We start from the raw sequence: 9,011 nt of genomic DNA on the forward strand, positions 1-9,011 counted from the left end.
TGAATCATGTGCACTTGTTTGTGGTCACACTGTGCTTACACTGTGTTTCACAGAAATGTCTCCGTCCAATTTTAAGGCATCAGAACTGGTATGTGTGTGTGTTTGGGATTGTGTGGCTTGTGTTTTTGAGACCAGATAGCAGGTTGAAAGGTCAAAGGGCAAAAGGTCAGAGGCAGCTGGTGGCACAAACAACAGCCGGTAAATCAGCTCAGCAACAAAAAAGAAAGGGTGGAAGACAGAGAGATAATCTTTATAACCTTGAAATGTTATTTGAACTTTATTGAATTATCAAAGCAATAAAGAGAAAGGTGTGCATAAGTAAAACATGACACAAAGCTGTCGACTGATTGCCAACCAGGGGTATGCATTTCGATTTTTATTTGCTAAACTTTTCAAGCCCAAGCCGAGCTGAATTTTCAGCAGCCATCACTCCATCCATGTACAGCTCCTGTCATTTTACCATTTTCATCTCAAATGATGGATTTCTTCCATTGAAAGCTTCTCTCTCTTTTTAATTATTCTGCTCCGATTCTTGTTTTGTGAGCTCACATGTGAGGTACAGTAGCCCTGTCACATCTCTGCACTTTCATAATTGTCTTCCTCTCCGAAACAATGATCTCATGAGCCAGTGACCACAGAGCATTGAGAATTTCCAAGCTGTCATATATACTAACAAAAAAGATTAAATGAGTAAAGTTTAAGGAAAAAAGTACCTCTTGACATTTTAGTCTTACCTCCAAAAGTCTGTAAGAGAGGGGGTCTTTTGAGCCCATTAACTATAACATGGAAAGACTGAGGTTGACATTTTGGATATAGCCAAATCCTGATACAGTCTGTTTGTTTTCCAGTGTTTTGATTCTTTTTTTTTTTTTCTTTTTTTCGGTCTCCCTGGATCTACTTAATGCAGTTTAGTGCTCAGTTCCTGTACTGGCTCCCACTGAGTCTAGCTGGAGAGTATCTGAAATAGAAGCGTTTAGCCTAATCAGGTTGTGAAATTGAAAACATCCTAGGTTGCATCATATGGTGAATGTGATGTGCCAGCTGAAAGCTTGTAACATTCAGTGGACCCACTAATCTACCTCACTCCTCATTTCTTTGTCTTGTCTACATGGACACACTGGTGAATGAGTGTCAATCTGGTGCCAGTGTTGCAGGAGGAGAACCAGGAGACGTCTGGAAAATGAGCCAACAATCACCTCACACCTAATATGCAAACAGAAGCATACACTGTTAGCCATTCACATTGACACGCATACCGTGTGTTTTTGACAGTGCAGAAAAGTAGTTAAGTAGCAAAGTCATTGGCTATGTTTTGACTGGGGTACTGCATAATACACAGCATACGTTTTTCACAAATAGTATGTATTATGCAGCTTTCCTATTACACTGATACTCCAAATAAAGCAAATCAGCATGCATAGCATAAGAGCTGAACTCATTAAACAAACAGTTAAATTGACGACAAAAAAAATAAAAATAAAAATATAAATGAACTGAGGAATCATTTAATGTTAACACAAAGAAACCTCAAGTTTAAAAGTAAAAAACTTAAAATTACAGATCCTGTACTAAAGATTTAGGGTTTAAGTCCAACCCAGAGATGACCTTTTTCTTGCTTGATGGGTAAGACATGTAACAATAGTTCCCTAACTTTTGTAATGTTCTTTCATTTAAAACACTTGGTTTCAAAGAGTCAAAAAATGACTATTATTCATGAATACTCTTTGTTTAATTTTTTTTTTTATGTTATGTCTTTCCTTTGAAGAGTTGTCAAGTTTTACGTCATTTGGTACACCTCAACCCCATAATATTAATCCTGCTCAACTCAATTACCAAAATGATGTTCCTCCATGAATAAATTGCAGTGTTATGTCTCAACCACTAGAGGCACTCTGAAAAGTTCAATTCTTCCAACAGTTAATAAGTGAGTCACACTAGACACTTGCAAACTTTCCTAAATACTTTAATTCTAGGGAATCCCTGCTGCCTTTACGAAGTGCATTCCACTTCAAGTGGACAAGGGAAGTTTATATGGACAGGCCTCGACCCCTTAATTTTGACTGAGGAAGTGATCACTCATATGTATAATTCAGACAGCTCTAAATATAGCACAGTGCAACATGACTGTGACATCACAGCAGATTGTGAATTTGAGTGCATAATCTCTGAGCTGATTTGTATTGCATTAAGTGTATTGTGTTGATATTTTATTTGTTTATGCAATTTATATATTTTCATATTTCATATATTTTAAGTGCACTATTCAGATTTTTCCCAAGAAATTAAGTATAGACTCCTTCTTAGTCATTACTTATGATCCACTAGAAGTGTGTGGTGGTGTTTGTTTCTTTCTACAGAGACTTTTTTTGTTTTTGCCTGTATTTCCTTATTTTATTCTTCTATTTCTGTGCTTGTAACATTTCTGGGATAATAAATAATAAATTATCTCCATAACAGATTCCTAATAAAAAGTTTAGGCATCTTTAAAAAAAAAAAAAAAAAAAAAAAAAAACAACAACATTAATTTAATGAAATAAAAATAAATAAATAAATAGCAATATATATATATATATATATATATATATATATATATATATATATATATATATATATATACTTAACAATATTTCCAAATCCATTTTCATTCTTTAATTTAAAATACATTTTAGTTAAACTGCATTTTAATTCTGATCATGCCACATAAGTTCTTCTATTAAACTTTGGAGCACAGCAAACTGTTCATGAACATCTTCATATATTAGCTTGCATTTGCATGCATATAGAAGTCAATGGAATAAAAACTGTAGTGTAACCGCCTTTTTATTTTAAATGGGTTGTTTTTCTAATAATTAAGTATATTCAAGTAACCCTGAAACAATATATAAAACTACCAAATTTTGCTTAGTTGCAATGTTTCATGGCAATCACAACATATAATCAATACAGTTAATAGTGTTCACCTTGAATTTCTTTGGCACTTGTCGTTTCTTCCTCTTTTGTTTGGCGAATTGCTCTCTATTCTCTCTACCAAGCCAGACTCCATCGCCATTCCTCTGTGAATCGTGGCAGTGAATTACAGCAGATAAACAGATTGGAAAAGCGGGCTGTGAACGCCCCCCGTGTTATTCCCCGACCAGAGCTCACGTTACAGTACCGGACCTCTCAGCCAACCGTCCTCCACAAGTTTACATGGGCAAAGCCCTCTCTCCCCTCAACAACTAAAAAAATTACCCAAGCACACTTATTCTGTGTTATTTCAACTTCGCTCTCATTCAGGCCCAATTCATCCAAATATTGCTGAAAGAAAGGATAACAAATAAAGTGGTATTGCTGTGTAAATTCTCTGTGTGCCCACATATTTTAACTGTGTCTCATAAAACCCTGCCTGCAAGTGGTTGTAAAAAATGTTGTCTTCACTCAGTTCGTCTAACTATGGTATGGCCTATTTGTAGTGTGCATGAAACTGTGCTGTGATCTTTGTTTAACCCAACTGACATCTTTGTTTATTATCTTTGGGGAAAAAATTCGACATAAAGGCTAAACTAAACCGTTAAGTATTATTAGAGCTCGATTATAATATGGCGGCTGGCACATGTAATCTTTCACACAAACACATATACACTCATAACCACCCTGATAATAAACCCTGTCAATTCCATTTAGATCTATTTAAAGTTCATACACTCACAACGTCCTTCTTTTCTCTCTGTTTCGTTCTCTCTCATCCTCCAGTAAGCCAACACCAGCGATGTGATCCCAGGCTGTGCGGCTCTTAACCAGAGATGACATCACCCACCCCACCAGCCTCCCTCCACTTTCTCAAACAAAGCCGTGTCCAAACCCAGATCTATAATTACAGTCTTAATCTGTACGCTGCCAGAGGCAGTATAGACCTCGGGTTTGGGGCTCGGCCAGCCTCGCAAACATGTTTGGGCCATGAAGGCCGAGGAGGATGGAGGATGGTCAATCTCTGAAACCCACAGTGAGGGCCAAGAAGGCGGTTTCATCAGCCTGCAGTGGTGACCTGTTCTGAAATGTACAGAGGTGATTTATTTATCAGCATTTGTTCGGCCAACAATTTTGATAATCACAACCAATCTTTGCACTTTCATATCACGCAATCTTATTTGCCATTGAACGCACATGTAATCACCCTGTATAGACTGACATTTATAGCTGTATATATTGGGGGGAGGCTGCCTCAAGACAGGAATTAAAGCCTCTACCAAACATGACTGTAATTATACCCTTTCGTTTGTGAGCGGCCTTTCAAATGAAAAATCTCTATAATGCACGAAGGAATTTGCAGTGCTAGTGTTAGTGCTTGTCAAAGCAAAATTCCAAGGAAAACACCAATGTTGTCAGATAAATATATCACAAAATTGGTGTACAGTCTCTTAAGAAAAAAAAAAAAACACCATTCCAGCTACTGATCCGAACTTCCATAGAGACTAAAACAACATTCCATTATTGTAATATTTTATGTTTAATGTCCTAGCCAATTAAAATTCACAAGTTCTCTCATGAGACTGAAGAGCATTATACATAAGGATGAATCAGTATTAAAATTGGGTAAAACTTTAATATAGGGACCAATTCAAACTATTAACTCTTGCTTATTAGTTGTTATTGGCTGTTTATTAGTACATATAAAGCACATACTCTGCATGACCATATTTTACATCCCTAGTAATTCCAATACATAAAGTTTACAACTACCTTATTAACTTAAGCACCAAATGAAGAGTTTACTGATACAAAAGTAGAAGTTTATGGTTTGTTAATAGTGAGAATTGGAACTTAAAGTGTGACCTAAAATTTTAATGATCAGCATTATTGACAAAAACCTATAAACTGCTAAATACATAAAAAAAATAATAATAAAAAAAACATTAAAAACTAAAATCGCTCTGGTTACTCACGAAACCTCGGTCCCCTAATATAATGCTTGTGGAAACTACTATTTACTCTATTACTGAAGCCTGATTGGTTAATGTTTGTGTAGCTGCACAAACCAATGGCGCTTTAGCCCGCCAGAAGGGGCAGAGCCATACGCTTTATAAGTTGGTTTCAGAGCACCATCTCATCAGAATCATAGGACTGAAGCAAAAGCCATCGGTTCGCGTGCAGCTATAGCATGGCCAGTTTACGCAATTCTCATTCCCTTTTCTCTGGGAATCGAGGTTACGTGAGTAACCGGAGCGTTCCCTATTGAAAGGTAACTCCCGTTGTGTCATCATTTAATGACTGCTTGAGGGAACGTATCCAGTAGTACCATGCTATAAGCAGATGCAGGACTTAGCTTGTTCCGAGCTCTGCCCAGGAACACTTAGCGAGTTCTCCATAAGGACAAAGATGTCCAAATTGAAAAATCTAATAAAGGTAGATGGCGACGACCAGCAGGCAGCAATACAAATCTCCCCAATGGAGAATCCACTGGACCAGGCCCAAGAGGAGGCCATTCCTTTGGTCAAATGGGCCCTCACTCCTTAAAGGGCATTGGAAGCTAGCTGAGGCATAAGACAGAGCTACAGCATCTTCTATCCAATGAGATTTGCTTTTTGACTGGCAGCCCTTTAGAGCCACCACCAAAGCAGACAAAATGCTGCTCTGATTATTTTAAAGACTTTGAGCGCTTAATGTAAACATGCAGTATCTGGACAGGGCATATCAAGTTGAGACCTTGTTCGCCATCTGTTCCAGGGAGAGCTAAAATGTTAATGATCTGGGCTCTAAACAGAGTAGAGAGCACCTTTGGTACATAACTGCTGCATGGTTAAAGAACAACTTTACAGTTGTTGGGTACAAACTCAAGACAGGAAGCACTGACAGAGAGGGTTTGCAAGTCCCATACTCACTTGAGTGATGCCAGGGCTAAAAGCAAAGCGGGTTTGAGTGTCATGACCCTTAAGTCGGCTGTTTGAAGCGTCTCAAAGAGGGAGCTCTTGAGAGCTCTCAGGATTATAGACAAGTCCCATACTGGAACTGTGCTAGAGCAAGGAGTGTTTAACTGCTGAGCACCTCTAAGAAACTTAAGTCGTTCCTGGCAATTGTCCAGCCAGCCTTGAGAGAATGATTCGCTGCAATGGCTGCCACATAGACTTTGAGTGTATCCAGCAGCTCCTGTAAAAAGGTTAGCATGTGGGACATGTCACATGATACCGGATCCTGATTCCATGCTGAACACCAGTCACTGAAGACTGACCACTTGAGGGCATAAAGGTGCCTTGTAGATGGAGCTTTAGCCTCTAAAATTGTATTACTTACTCTCCCTGGGAGTTGGGTAGACTCCCATCGAGTGGCCAGACATGAAGGCTCCACAGTTCCAACTGGGGATGCCAAATCTTGCCCTGAGCCTGCAAGAAAAGGTCTCTCCTCAGTGGTATTGACCACAGTGCTGTAGATAGCAGCTGTATCATCTCAGATGACAGACTTGGTTGCTCCAGAGAGGGGCCAAAATGAGGAGAGAGTACTTTGTGTGCCTGACTTGCCTGATAACCAAGGGTTCAAGGGTGATCAGAAGGAAGGCATACAGATGGGTGTTGAGTTTATCATAGGACAGAGCATCCTGCTGTCTTGAAAAATTGTTTGGGCAATGATAGTTGTATTCAGAGGCGAAACGGTGGACCTCTTGCCCTGCCGAAAACTGACCAGATCACCTGAACCAAGGGGGATGTAGCATCCACCTTCCGGTAGCTACATTGTTTCTTGACAGCATCTATGCTCCCTGCTTCAGTCTGCCCGGAACATGAAACGCTCGTAGTGAAAGGAGTTCTCTCTGTGCGCAAAGCAGGAGACATCGAGTCATTCTGTGAAGGTGATGTGACCTGAGGCTGCTTGTCTGTTGATATAGGCTACCACAGTCAAGTTGTCCAAATGGACCAGGACATGGTGCCTCTTTAAGGCTGGCAGGAATGTTTTAAAGCAGCTGATATATAGGCGTCGCTTGTGGGCCAACCAGGAGCCTGAGCTGGAGGCGCCCGACATAACAACCATCCTTCTGTAGGTCGTTCCCAACTGTAGGCTGGGAGTTGTCCATGGGTCCAAGGGATGCTGGCTTTTAGCCAATATTGAAGGGGCCGGATCCCCTGAGTGGATGTGAATAATACCTCTGAAGCAAGGTGACCTGTGAGGGAACTGGAGTGAGAAACCTTGTTCCATGGTTTTTAGAATCCAGCTTTACATGTCGGGGATGTCTTGCCAAGCCAAATGCCAGGCGGCAAGCGGTTACTTTCCTACTTTTTCCAGAGCTGCCTTCATTTAAGAAGGCAATTCGCAAGCGGAGAAAGATGAGACTACTGCTCTCTGTAAGAGCATTCTGTTTTATTTGATCGCACAGTCTCTGCATGGGCGCTCCTCAGACAGGTGACGAACTCACTGACTTTCTGCATTGTGCAGGAATTCCCCGCATGAGCCACACTCGCGATGCAACTTATGCAACAACATTGCAGAGAAATTGCTCAGGAATTGCTCTTACCATGCAGATAGCTGCAGGGGAAGGCTTCTCGCTTCTTCTGCTGCCGGGGTTCTTCTACAATGATTAGCTGCAGGCTGAGCTTCTATCCTCTTCGGCTTCTTGATTGCAGAGTCAGCAAAGAGATGATCTCATTGCTGAAGGAGAAGATTCTAATGAGATAGCGCTCCATGCCAACTAATATAGTGGTCGGCCCCGCCCCTTCTAGCAGGCTCGTCCGCCATTGGTTTGTGCAGCTTTTATTCAGCAAGGATGCATTAAACTGACACTGATCAAAAGTGACAGTAAATACTTTTACAATGATACAAAAATCTTTTGCTTTTGAACCTTCTATACATTAAAGCATCCTGAAAAAAATACTAAGCAGCACAACCATTTTCAGCTGTGATAATAGGAAAAGTTTATTGAGCAGTAAATCAGATATAATTTTAGTTCATATTAGAATGATTTTTGAAGGGTCATGTGACACTCACAACTGGAGTAGTGTTTTTTGACAATTCAGCTTTTCGACAAAATTCTTATCGACTCCAAACTTTTGGACAATAATGTAACAATAGTAATAAAAAATTAAAATAAAAAAATTACACATTGGCAAATAATTAGATATGTTGCAGATACATTATGTATCAAGACTTGTACATTTAAAAGCCAATTCACAACGCACAGACAGACGCTGACAAACCATAACAGATACATTTGTCTGTTGCCATTTATCTGTGCTCATATTCACTGATTGAACTTGTTGAATTGGCATTATATTGGGGCTTGGAGTTTCTGAGAAGTGACATTCTGTGATCTGGTGACCATCAACGTTGGTCTGCATCTTTTGGCGGGGTGTGAATTGGCCTTAAGGAATCTGAAATATAGTCAATAATTTTTTTTTTATGTGTGCAGAATGATCTTAGAAACTAAGAAATTCAACATTTCTGAACAACCAGTTCTTCACAACTTCTCCAGTTACATGTGACCCTGACGCAGGAAAAACTTTGGGTTTAACTATTCACTAATTTCCATTTTTCATAACTTCCTTATCATTCCAATGGCTATGGTCCTAAAAATTAACCTCCATCATTAATAAAAGCTGAAAGGAAAAACCAACCATACACAATTGTTTTTTTTTTTCTGACCGCTACATAGTTTTTGCAGTGCTTGTAAAGGTTCATATCTCCACAGCAAACCTCATGATCGAGCACCATCTGAGGGGTTCTTCCAAGGCTTCACAAGCCAGCAGTGGACAGCACTGTGTTCCGTTGCTTCTTCCAAAGTTCCACGTCTTTCCCCAGAATCCTCAGTCCCTGCCAGGCCATATATTGTGCTGTCATCTGTTGCACGCTAATGAAAAGTCACGGGAGACAGCGGTTGTGCATGTGTATGTACTTCTACTTTTAAATGCATTATATATATGCTGTGTGTAGTGGACATTACATGCTACGAATAAAAGTAATATGCAGTCTGCTAATATGCCTGCATATAGTATGGCCTACTCATATCTCCAGCATTATAATAAAAAAAATACTGTGGGTTAGGTTCCTCCGCT

The 9,011-nt window shown here is 39.7% G+C and overlaps 1 long non-coding RNA gene across 2 annotated transcripts; it reads right to left on the bottom strand.

The window, feature by feature from the left end:
* Positions 1 to 313: 313 nt before the first annotated feature.
* Positions 314 to 3,066, bottom strand: LOC113105342 (uncharacterized). 2 transcript variants are annotated; one of them, XR_003292359.1, is made up of 4 exons: positions 2,961 to 3,066; positions 1,080 to 1,203; positions 735 to 958; positions 314 to 669 (listed from the first exon to the last, which is right to left on the bottom strand). It is a non-coding gene; the product is annotated as an uncharacterized LOC113105342 (long non-coding RNA). The 2 variants fall into 2 exon arrangements; XR_003292358.1 differs by having other exon boundaries at positions 314 to 958.
* Positions 3,067 to 9,011: the final 5,945 nt, after the last annotated feature.

The sequence above is a fragment of the Carassius auratus genome, chromosome 7 (genome assembly GCF_003368295.1).
Source record: "Carassius auratus strain Wakin chromosome 7, ASM336829v1, whole genome shotgun sequence".
Lineage (NCBI taxonomy): Eukaryota > Metazoa > Chordata > Actinopteri > Cypriniformes > Cyprinidae > Carassius > Carassius auratus.